Here is a 12,363-nt window from a genome sequence, read left to right on the forward strand (position 1 = left end):
TGAGTGGTAGTCAAGAGTTTTTTCTCCACGAAAACATGAACAGTATTTTGAAAATTTTACCACAATCAAGGTGATTTACTTCAGTCAACGCTGATTCAATTGTACTCGATAAAATTTCCTTGAGAATTGCGACATTGATTTTCACCAACAAATTCTCTATTGTTGAATCATTCACAATGGAATTGAGTTGATTTAGTTTCCTTACAAATATTCGCATCTTATGCTCTGATCAGTTCAAAGTTTTCCTCTGAACTCGCTATGTGACGTGAACAAAATTATTTCGAAATACTTTATACCCTGAATTGGATTACACGTGTTAAATCGTATTCCATTTATGGCCTTAACGTTACTTGAAAACCAATGAGTATTAATCAATCGCAATTGCGTGCCGTGTTATTAATTTTTTTTTTTTGGTTAACAATGACTAAACGGCAGTACTCTGCGTGAGACTTGTGTAAATACGTTGAGCTTGTCCGAGATATGAAAGTAGAACCGGAAAATAGAAATCAAATTGATAATAGTTGAAATAAGGGAAAAATGATGACCGATGCGGACTTCGGTGGTAAAAGTTTTTCTCACTTTTATAAGAAAAGCCGTTATCTCAGGGTGAAAAAGATACAGGGAAGAGGCCTTTGCCAACAAAGGCATAATTTTGCAAATCCGCTGAGCGATATGGACCCCGTGTATATCAAGGCTGAGTGGATCCATTTATAAAGATATAACCTCGGCCACTCTATGAGTCAAAGCTGCTTACCGTTCCCGGTAAGAATCTTTGCTCTCTCAAGATCCTAAGTGGTTATGACACCGGGCTTTGTACACCGCAGATTCTCCTCTTTATATACCTACTTTACCTCGCGGCATGGTGAGGTGATGAACGAAAGAAACAGGAAAAATGGATGGAGAATGTTTGAAAATCCCTTTTTAACGTTGTACAGTAAGCGGGAAAAAAATGCTTTCTTGTCGTTGTAAAACATGATTGTCAAAATTCATTGCTGTGAATTTGCGGAGAAAAGTCAGCTATTCCGAAATGGATAGGGGCAAAAATCTAGAAAATCGATGTCGCAGGCGGTGGAGAAACAAAAACAACAATTATTATCAGACTGTCGGAGTTAAGATTTGAGGAAAACTTCATGAACGGAATGCGTATGAAAAAAAAACAAAAATGTGTAAATCATTTTCTGAAATCTTGCTTACAAGATCGTTTCTTAATTTGTCAGCATGTGAAATGTTCTGATTTTTTTTTTAAATGTTTTCATAACAGCTTCTGAATCCCAGGAACAACCGTTTCTTTTCTCTACTTTCCTGTGGCTAAAATTACCCTTTATTGTAATTTTGGAGACGCGTATAGTAAGATGACGTTATAAACTATTGTGCTGAAATTTTACGGATTATTTTCTGATCTTCTAGAACCGTTTAGAATCGTTAAAAGGGATTGGAAATAATTTTTACTAAATTCGTTTAATCGATTTTTTAAATTTCATATCTCAGTAATTTTGAAAGCAATAATTCGTTCGCGTGTTTCGTTTGTTACAAAATATTGAAGAAAGGTACCGTATAACATCACAGGTGCTAAAATACACCTCATTATTCAATAACAGTGTAATTCGACTGTATGAAACATTTGCAATTATCGTTTTCAACGAGATCACAAAATTGCAAGCTAATTGTTAAAAATCACTCACTGAGAAAATTTTCATTTGTTACAGTAAGTAGAAAAATTGAGTAACACGGGTATCGTTAAAAAAAACTGTTTGTAACCATTTTGCGCTATTGTCGATCCTTTTTTGGTAACTGCAACGCAAAATCAGTTTGTGAGGTTTACTCTACTTTTTTAGCTAAACAAGGCTTTAACGTCAATTTATTCTTGCACAAGCATTAAATTTTCGCAACAGTTGCAAGAAAATATAGCAACAGCGATCGTAATGAGAAGGAACAGTAACGGATACCAGACTTTTCGGTAACAGCTAGAAAACTAATTTTCATTTTCTACCTAGAACTATATTTTTGGATTGTGGTAAAAAATGAAAATAATTAAGGACTGAGCGGTAACCGGAACTAAAAATTTCTCTCAGTGCCGTATGCAGAATTCCTTCGATTCGTTTGCACTCTCTTCGCAAGACTTTCGAAGTCGTGGAATTTTGGCGAATATCCGCAGGTGTCTTCGCCCTCCGCAGTACGAACGAGGCGAAATTGAACGGCATGTAAGGAATGGGGCGAGTTTCGGCGGGGGTTGCGTTAGTCACCCTCTGTCTCGGGGGCTCTTCATGGCTCTCCGCGACTAAGCCACAATGGCATTAAAATTACGTATACCAGCTGAAATTGAATTGCAAGTTGGAAATGTATCGCGTGTAGTCGTAGAACGGGCCTTTCGGGTCGGGTTAGTTAGCGCGCAAGTACACGTATCAAAGGCTCTCCGAATTCAAGCTTAACAAAGCCGGCATTGGCTTTACTAACCGTGTCACGTATACGGCGTACCTTACCTGCTTGTTACCAAAACTAACCCCTCAACGGCTCCGCAACCTTCAACCTTAATATGCCCACTGGGAGATGCTTTGCGAGCTTGTTTCTCCTCGCTTTGGATAAATCGAGGCTGCTGCTCGGAATCATCTGCCTGAATAATCTTCTCAACGCATTCTCACTTTGGCCCGATGAGAAAATACATAGATTCAACGTATTCGTGGCGTTGACGATTTTTTTCCCCAACCACAACCCTAGATCGACTTTAAATAATTGAAAAACAATTCCCTAATTTTTTCACATTTTTATCTCAACTCTGACACCTGCCTGTAAGAGGGTAGATTTCCCCATTCAAAATACACGTGTTTCGGATAAATTTACAATGTATATCTTAATGCAGGAGTAACAGTGTTCAAAAACATCTGTAACTACGAGTTTTTAGTGGGCTAAACGAAATTTCACTTCCTCTGAATAAAAAAAAAGTCAGATTTCCATGGCGTGCAATTTGTCGATATTGCCTGGTATATGACGATGTACATTTTTTTTCACGTAGTAGCACTAATGACCACTAAAACCTCGCAGTTACACATTTTTTCAAAACATTACTACTCTTACAATAAAACATATACCGATAATGTATCCGAAACACGTGTATTTCAAATGAAGAAATCCATCCTTTTTGCGGGGAGATTAGATTAGAGGTGAAAATGTGAAAAAAATTAGGGAATTGCTTTTTGAATTATTTAGTGGGACAGTCGAAATTCAAAAATAACCTTTTTAAGGTTCACCCTAACGAAGAGATAAAGACATACGGCGTCAATAAGCCGCGTATAAAACTCGTCAGGTGGTTGTTCGGTGGAAGTACAATAGGAGCGGTGCGATAATATCCGCATCAGTCCTCGTTTTAAATTTAAATCCGCTAACTAAATCTCCCATTCAAATTATATAAAGGATGCGAACTGTGCGCCGTGCTAGGAACGCGCAAAAAGCCCCGGCAGCGTCAAATGGCCCTAAGTAGCTGCTTAGCTGCACATTTGGCTCGAATTTCCAACCCCCGTTGCACCGACACCCCTCCACTTACATCGCGGGATCTATCTCCGTACGCAACACTCGAACCAGCCGCGTATCGCTACAACGAGATCTGAAAACCATGCCGATAGTCCTCGGTGGATACAATGCTAATCTGTTTCGAGTGGAGCCCCTTGTCTGCAGGGCCCCCTTTTTCTATTCCACACACGGCATGCGCCACACTTCGGTCAAAGAAACAAACCCTCGGTAGAAGTGGATGTAAATTGTCTGAACGCGGAGAGGATGATACAATTTATTTATTTGTTGATTTATAAATTTTAGGGACTCGGAGTCCTTGTATACATGTACGAAGTGTCAAAAGTGAATATAGAAATAAAGAAAATGTATTGGGAGGTGAGAAATGTGTGATACCGAGTTTTATGATACTTTTAGATTCATTTTACCGAAGTTATTACATGTATGTATTTACATATTGTAATCGAAAGGAATTTTGTCGGTTTCGCATGATTTTGGTGCAATTAGAATTGTTTCATTTGCTCTTTCAGATCGCTTGAAACGAAACCTTGCCAGTAAGATTTGAACATATACTCAAAACAATCCACAATCCGCTTTATTCAATAAACAATATTTTTATTTATTTGAGCAGGGCCCCTCTAACGGCCGAAATTTCCAAATTCGAATTTTCCTTTTTTGACCTTCGACATCGAGAAATTATTGACATGTATTCAAGATAAGATCGACAGATGATTCAACGCAATTCATAATGCCTGAAACAAAATTGTTTCGTTATCACGGTTATTATTGCGAAATATTATACCTATCTAAAAATGGTTCCTGATTTGCATAAACGTCAATTTCAAACTTCATCTTAAATGATTTGGGTGTACGTACACGATTCAAAAAAGTTACAACTGCATCGTAGATTACAAAACTGAATTTTCTTTTTTAACGAAATATCTTTTGCAGCGCCCGAAGAAGTATTTGGTTGAAGAAAAAATTTCATCCTGACAGTAGGACTTCAGTCGGAGGCCTGCAGGGTGAGTCTAACGAATTTGTTCGATTCAGTTTGGTGATTTGGGCCGATTAGGCTCGAGGCGATATTATTAGGCATGAGGTGGAATTAGATGCATCTGCCGGTAGGATCCATTGTTGCTGCGTAGGTTTACACGCCTGCAAACCAACCCCGATGATATTCAGCCGAGCGTAAAGGCGTGGATTCTAATTGACAAATTAAATTTCACATACATCGCCTTGCAGCAGCCCGGGGTTTCCCCAAAATTCATTATTATACATGTGTGCCCACGGGATATGAAATTCTAAAATGCATCCTTGATTCGTCATAGTTTTCGCATTATCGCTCGCACGCCAACTTCTTTTCTGACCATTAACGCTGCTGCCGTGAAAATTTCCTGCGATAATCCTCGGCTCTTTCAGCGGTCATAAACCGAACGAAAATCTAGAGAGAGAGAGAGAGAGAGAGAAGGCGAAAAGCTCCGATGGTGTCGAATGCTGGGTGCGTTTTCGTATTTCCATGAAAAAGACCCGCGCCTCGGCAAACGTGCTTCGTATTAAGGGTGAATTATCACAGAATCAAAATAATTCGAAAGCTAGGGGCGGCTCGTTCGAGTGGGGTTGGCATCCAGCGCTGTTGGCATTAGGGGTTGTCCCAGCCCCTCCGTTACATGTTTGGATAAAGTTTTGTCCGTGGATAACCTCGGCCGATCATGTTTTCTGAGTAAAAAACCACGCGTAAGAAAATTTCGATTGAACAATCGGGAACTGAGACGTCGACAACTGAGATTTCTCAAATCAGCATTGCGCTGCCCGGAAATTAGGACGGGAAAATCTTACTGTCCCAGTTGCTGGCCGCCGTCATTACTTTTCCACTTTCCCAATCATATTTATTCATTTAAGTTAATTCACTGGGCGTGTATAGCTCTATTAAGCCACCGTGTCGATGCAGCATCGCGGCACTGCCTAAAGGCTGATTTGCTCTGTGGTTTGGAAAAAAAATTGATCCTAGCTGCAGCGCAATTCCGCCCCTCCTCGTCAATTATAGCCAATACATGGAAGAGGTTTTTGGCATGACTTCTAAGCACGAAAATTTTAGAAACCTGTTTTGCAATCGGCACTGTCGAATGATCGCATTCCCATTATACATTTCTCATTGTCAGTTTAGGGGAGAAAATGAATAATAATATAATCGAGGTAAATTATTTTAAGAGAAGAATCTCGAAACGGTGAACGACTCCGAGGAAGAAATATACAGATAAACACGTACAAAAAAAAAAAAACAATTTGAATTTCTGATTCGTATGAGATTTTTTTTTATCGGTATCCAAGGTCAATGTTAAAAAATCATCCATAGATGTTGATGTTTCAGCATTTTGGTGGGGGTCCTTCTCAGGATTATAACATTTATGAAACACAACTTACGTTATACATACCTAATCAATTTGACAACAAAGAAAAATAAAAAATGAGGAAATGCTTTGGGCATTTTTCTCGTTTTTTGTTCTTTGTTTTTCGTTTTAAGTTCTTGTTCTTGGACTATGTCTAAATAAATAACATTGAATTATAATTCTATTCCTCTGTGTAATTTAGAATACACGAATTAATTATTGAAAAGCTGAAACAAGTCACCATTTGGTAACCAGAAACTGTGGATAATTGGAAAGAATATTATTGTTTTGAAAAGATGTTTTCAAATATTTTTAAATGCTTCTTGTGGCAAAACAATTAGATATGCTATTCGAACTTTTTTGCAGAGTTCGTCGAGACGTTCAAAACTCCTGAACATAACTTTCCTCTATCCGTAAGGGTTTAGTCAGCGTTCGCATTATAAGTGTGTGGTTTTCTTCCGACTTGGCTTACAAATATATTTATATCTCAAACCCTATAGATCTGGTGTCAACGAAATATGGCCTAAAATCTGGCCAGACGTTGTGGCTATCCATAGAAAAAAAAAAATCAAAATCAGATCAACAGTTCTAGGGTTATACGCAAACAAATACTTTTCCAAGTGAGCGCCGTAGTATGTCGGGTTGCCTACCACGAAGGGACACAAATATCGGTAAAACAGACCTACAACAGATACAGTCATAATCACTTTTGGCAATTAAAATCATATAATCCCTTCAACGTGACTTCCGACTTCGAAAGTTCCGACTAGGCTTATAAATGTCGTTCTATCTCCATAACTATTGATATGGTTGTAAATTTGGCGAGAATTGTAGGTCTTTACAGAAAAAATAAAATAATCAAAATCGGTTCAGGAGTTCTGTATTTATAAGCGAACATACGGGCAGACAGACAGACAGATAGACGTTGAGTTTTATACTTATGTATGTAGAGAAGAAGAGAGGATTTTCCGGAACTTGCAAAGTCAGGACTCTTCCCGTGTCTCGTACATCGACTTTCATCTATATCTGTGATAGTACCTAAAACGAGAAAGGAGAACGAACAGGTGTGCTAGTTAGAGAAAATCCAGACTGCCGAGTCTTCCCGTTTCTTTTTAATGCAAGCTCTACGTCTGCACAGCGGCAGATACAAGCAGCCGCTAAGACGAAGGAGAAGCTTCCAGATCTGATGCACAAAGCACATGCAGATGATAATTTAATTGGATTTCAAGTTAGAAGAGCCAATCAGAGTAGACAGTCTTTAATCGGGTTAGACGGAGGTGATATCGGCGGAATATCAATTACTCTAATTAACCAGGATGCTTGTGAACTTCCTGCAGTATCTCGGGGGACCGAGTGGGGTGAATAACATCTTTTGTCTCTGACAAATTAACGGGGAATATTCAAATTTCATTCCATCCAAACTCGGTGCAGATTCGTGACGTCTTCGCAACTCTTTTCGATCGCTCTGTTTTATAGGAACTTTTTAAAGCACCCAGCGTTCGATTCGCCAGGAATTGCGCCGCCGAACATGGACGAAATGGAATGTTTATATCTATTGAAAAAGGATCCAAAGACCGCCGTACAATGCTGCGATTCAGTGACACGTATCAGGCACATTAAGCACGCAGAAAGATTAGCTCGTCAGCTCAGCCAGGACAATATCACAATAGAATGAACCGCTTCCTGACTCTCGACTTTCAATTAAATGCAATTTTTTTTTTTTTCTTTTTCTATCCTCTCCCATTATTCTCACAGAGCGGACGTATTAATGCTGCTAACAAATGGGATAATAGATGCGTAAAATCGCGTCGGTTCATATTCTACTTTCATCAAGAGGTATTCAGGTATTCTTAACGTTATACCTACGCTGGTATGAAATTAACATTTTTTCGATGACCTTGCGCTGACGACTCGGTTTCAACGATCCATCATCTACAGTCGAGCAAACAAATTGATAAAACATAATACGAAAAAGTTATGAAGTGATGAAATCAAGCCTGAATGAGTGGGATTAAACTTGATTGAGACGAACTTCATTAAACGAATTTCTCAGTAACCAGGATGAAAAAACGTTAAAAATCGCGAAATTCATGAGTTGAAAAAATGTTCCGTTGATGATACAAGTAGATAAATCACAATGCACAAAATATATCCTATTGTTTGTACAATTTTTATGGATCAGGGCTCACTTTAATTGAGCCGTGGCGAATGGAGGAATAATCTACCGAATGAGAAATGTTATTGAGATTAACTGAGGAGATGAAAAATTGCAGGTAATTTCAACTGGCCGAACGGCTTTAAATTATTACAAAAGAATGTGATTGCTCCACTTTAAAAGCGGGCGATTTTGAATGGAATTCGTATTTTTTTTTTCCAAGCCAACAAGACGAGTATCAGATATCCGATTCTGCTGAAAATTTTCGGGGAATTCACTTCGATTCTATACCAATTACGTGACAATGCATCCCATTTTCTCATATCAGCTGCATCGCCAGTCATTGTCACATATAATTCGTACAGAATCGAAATTGCATTTGGTTTCGAACCGACAACAAGTCAGCCGGAAAGTTCATGCATTTGAGCATTTTTCTGGGTTCTACGACTAAATTCCCCTGGATTGATTCTCCCGGGACCGAATTTTCCGAAAAATATGCACGCGAATGAATTCCCTCCGAAAAAAATCACACCACTCAGAAATTTCCCCGGAAATTCATTTTAGTTTATTCATTTATTTTTAATTATTTGTTCTTTATTATCCTGGAGATTTCACGAAGGAGAGATTTTACCCACTGAGAGAAATTTTTTAATTCCGATTAACGCTCAGTACTCAATTATTTTCATTCTTTACCACAATCGAAAAATACAGTTCTAGGTGTAAAATGAAAATTAGTTTTCTAGCTGTTGCCAAAAAAGTCTAGTATCCGTTACTATTCTTTCTCATTTCGATCGCTGTTACTATATTTTCTCGCAACTGTTGCGAAAATTTAATGCTTGTGCAAGAATAAATTGACGTTAAAGCCTTGTTTAAAAAAAAAAGTAGAGTAAACCTCACAAACTAATTTTGCGTACCAAAAAAGGATCGACAATAGCGCAAAATGGTTACGCGTACCTCGTTTTTCGTAATCCCAAAAATATTCAGTTTCTTTAACGATACCTGTTTTCCTGAATATTTCTACTTACTATAAAAAATGAAATTTTTCTCAATCCCAGGGAAAATTTTGTCCAGATGGATCTTACCCGAAAAATTTAGTCCGAGAAAATTTATTTCACCGAGAAACAGATTGGATACTATTTTGCTGTACATGCATACCTCTGTTGCAGAATTCTATAACGCGTATTTTCGAAGCCTCGGAGAAATACCTTATGATTAAAAAAGTACGCAATTAGACAGCTCTGTATCACAGGTATGTACCCACATAGTTGCACTCGAAACGGTTGAGATCGGTGGCCCAGAGAAGAACGATAAACGGCATCCGCAAAAGGCAGTGTCGTTACCGTGCTGAATGTGAATTGTAATTTTCCGAAACATCGAATTTCCATAGAATTCCGGTTCGGTTCTAAGTGGAGAACGTTTGATGACGGGTATTACCATGATGCGCTGTTTCCTGCGACCGTGGTCACAAATGACGTACCCCTCGGCATGACGAGTACCGGGCTTCAGGATCTGTGTGTGCAACGCGTGTGGAAGAGAACGGGAATTTTAACTCGTTGTAGGTAGGTACACACAGTGCAGGATGATCGTTGTTTCTGCCATATTAATATCGTTCCCTCGGCGGACATTTCACGTTGTTATTACGTAACAACTCTCGTTAAACAAGGTATCATTGTCGTGATTACCGGATCAGAGCTGACTGCATGCGTATATAATATATCTGCAGCTTGCCGCGGTGCGACTGTTTAAAATCGGAACAACATCCAGCAGTTTCACCTGTCAAACGAACGTTACGATTATGCCTCAAGAGATGACAAACGTTACCTAATGCTCGTTACGATCGCTTATTTCTTCTACGCAGTTTCGCAGTGTTCGTGCCATCGGAATTAGGCCTCGACAGCGAAGGACGTTGTTTTTCTCATATGTTGAAAAATTTCCTCGTGACGTCGGAGCCTGGCTATCGGCGCCATTTTATCACCACATAACCTAAGTTTTTCATTTTAATGGAGGCAAATCGTTGTTATTGGGGTTTCAAATTATTCGCCTCACATAAATTGATCGAACATAATCAATGACATATCTGTTCCACTATCCACACGTGAAAAAAGACGGTCAACGGTCAGCTGTCAGCCTGGTTGCATTAGTTTCATTTGCTACCACCAGATGACGCATTGCAAATTGAGAATCCCAATAAACTACGATCTTACGTGTACAGTAGGGTGGCTCATTTTCTAACTCATTTTTTTTAAGGTGCTACTCGAAAAGGTTGTGACAAATATTATTAAAAAAATAAATAAATTTTGGAAAATATGAGGTCGCTACCAATTATTGGAATATTTTTGATTTACATTTATGTATGCACCTTAGGGACTTATATTAGTGATATTTTTCTCGTATCGTGGTCCAATTAATCATTGTTCAGAAGAATCAGTACTGAAATCTAAATAGGGACATTAAGGTGATGCGATAATCATATTTCGGTAGCAAAAACTGTTATCCAAATACGAGAACAGCCAACTGCGGAATCGTAAGGCGCAGTTTGCTGTTGATTGGTGAATGATTGATTGGACCACGATGTGAAAAAATTTACTAATATTTATACATAAGTTCGCAAAAAGGTGTACGCATAAAAATGAGTAAAAAATATTTCATCAATTGGTAGTGACCTCTAAATATTTTCCTACCTGTACTACGTTTTACGATGATTTTTTATTCATTAATTTTTTTGTTTTTTTTTGCAACATTTGTCATACTTTTTTCGAATAGCATCTGGAAAAGAAAAAATAAGTTAAAATGTGAGCCCTCCTACTGTACAGGCGCGCTGCGCTGTTGAGATGGCGATGCTCTAGCTGGGAATGGAGAATCAGGCGTATTATGATTATGAAAGACACAGTACACGCGATTAGCGTCGGTAAAGGCGGTAATGCTAATGAAACAATAATTGGATGGAGGGTTCGGGAGGCTGGCTGGCTGGCTCGAGAGAGTGGATAAACTGGCGTGTAGGAAAAACTCGTAACGCGAACCACGCCCAGAGCTCTTCTGATTATGTTCCATTAGCCAATAGCCGTTCGGCTTGGAGTTACAGGTCCTGAACCGCTCCGGGAATTTTTATCATTTTTTTTTTTCTTTTCTTTCCCGCAACATCATCTTGTGAAATTTGATTTACGAAGCGTGTGGAGCCTGCGTACAAGTGTACCCTTTTTCCAAACAGTACCGAAATGAAAAGTTGGCGCATGCGCATATTCCAAACGTTCTACTTTCCAAGCCAAGACTGTTTTTTTTTTTTTGCGCATGCGTACCTGCGAAGTATCGCACAAGTTTACGGATTGCACGGTAAAATTTAAGAAAATTCTGCGATTGCTGTTGACGAAACGGAGATATATTTAAAAGTTTGTTACTGGCATCAGGTGGATAAAAATAATTTAAATTAAATTAAAAAAATAGAACACACGTGCGTGAGTCTGAAATTCCTTGGAGATAGTTACCGAATATCTGCGAAAACTCGAACACAACATACTTTTAAAACTAGCAGAATTCATTCTGAGCGATTGATTCATCCGAGCGTGTAGAAAAGTCTCGAAATTGTGTTTTTGACCGGAGAAGCAGTCTTCTGACATCGCATTTGGTTCTTGAACAACCTTCATCGTATTACGGTTTCGTGAAACTCTTCCCATTGAAAGGAAAGTTCGCCTGTTGGATATCCCGCGACAGTGGAATGCTAAGTTGATTAGCTCAGTTCTCAAGCATTTCATCAAGAGATTTGAACTTGGATTAAAAATTCCCTCCTCCTTTTGTTAAACACAGCGATCATTGGCCTTCCTTGGATAATTTATACCGCTTGTCGTGACGTAAGTAACCTCAAAAATTTTGACAGTTATCGCAGTAACAGAGGTGCTCAATTCACAATCGTCAAAATTTTTGAGGTTACATACGTCGTGACAAACTGTGATAAACTTGTGACGATTGGTTGACCTGGCAAACTGTCTCTAGCCTCAAAAATTTTGACAGTTACCGTATTAACAGTGGTGCTCAACTCACATTTCACAAAATTTTTGAGTTGGTCAACCTGTCAAACAGCCGATCTCACAATCAGATTGCAGCGCGTGCGCATTAAATTTTATCAAACTATGGCCAATATACAGTCGTTAGGAATTCATTCTGCGCAATACACTGAAGTCTTACCATCGCGCTGAAAATATACCTTGTTGCGGGAGTAAAATCTTCGCGTGCGTAAGCTATTAAAATTGTATGTGCGCAAGACTCGCGGTGGTAGAAGGGGGCGGTTGGGGGGATGGTATAAATCGGGGGCGACGGGGGCACTTT

The sequence above is a fragment of the Neodiprion fabricii genome, chromosome 4 (genome assembly GCF_021155785.1).
Source record: "Neodiprion fabricii isolate iyNeoFabr1 chromosome 4, iyNeoFabr1.1, whole genome shotgun sequence".
NCBI classification, from domain to species: domain Eukaryota; kingdom Metazoa; phylum Arthropoda; class Insecta; order Hymenoptera; family Diprionidae; genus Neodiprion; species Neodiprion fabricii.